We start from the raw sequence: 895 nt of genomic DNA, 5'->3' as shown, positions 1-895 counted from the left end.
GGTGATGTTAATCTTGATCAACTGGGTAAGTGGTGTCTACTGGGTTTCTCCACCTTGAAGTTGCTATCTTTCCCTTTGGAGGTAAAAAATACTTTGGAGGAGATCATTTAGTCTATGCAAGTTCTGTGTCTCCCACAAATTTTGGGCATTAATTTTATTGAGATTCAAAATTTCAAGTAGAAAACAAATCCTCTTTTACTAGTATACATGAAAAACTCACAACTAAAAAAAAAAGGACAAACAACGAACTGGAAAAAAAATCACAATCTAAAACTTACTGAAAAAGATGTGTATTAAGAAAACCATATTAGTGTCCTGATTTTCTCCTACTGCTGTAGCCTGAAACATGGCGACTCCTGGCCCTGTCACTCCAGAGGCACCCTTTAAACCATCGCAGCCCCCAGTCATTGAGGGCTTTCGCCCCAGTGTACACAGCACTTCAGAAAGCTTCAAGGAAAAGTTTCTTCGCAAGACCCGCGAGAACCCAATGGAACCCACAGGCTGCCTGGGCACAGCAGCCGCCCTTGCCTACGGCCTCTACTGCTTCCACCAGGGTCAGAACCAGCACTCCCAGCTCATGATGCCCACCCGAATTGCCCCCAGGGCTTCATGGTCATAGCCATCTTGGCGGGTCTGGCTGCATCCACACTGAAATCTCGACCCTGAGTCGGTGGCCTGGCCTTTGAAAGCTCCGCGGAGATCGTTCCCAGTTACAGGAGCAACCGCCGGTCCTGCCACTGGCATTATTCCCTCATCACCCCTGACAAGACCCTGTATCAGTGGTGTCAGAAGTAGCCAATTGTGTAACCGACAGATTTTTTCAGGAATCTCAGGTTCGGTTCAGTTTGAGTGTTGCATACTTCTAGTTGTGCTGCACCTTCTCCACTCCCTACTT

General features: G+C 47.2%; 1 pseudogene; it reads left to right on the top strand.

Annotated features, from left to right (window-relative positions):
• The first annotated feature begins 346 nt into the window (after positions 1-346).
• Positions 347-666, top strand: LOC115857348 (HIG1 domain family member 2A pseudogene; annotated as a pseudogene).
• Positions 667-895: the final 229 nt, after the last annotated feature.

Source organism: Globicephala melas, chromosome 5, assembly GCF_963455315.2.
Source record: "Globicephala melas chromosome 5, mGloMel1.2, whole genome shotgun sequence".
NCBI classification, from domain to species: domain Eukaryota; kingdom Metazoa; phylum Chordata; class Mammalia; order Artiodactyla; family Delphinidae; genus Globicephala; species Globicephala melas.
This window is presented reverse-complemented; position numbering and strand designations above follow the sequence as displayed.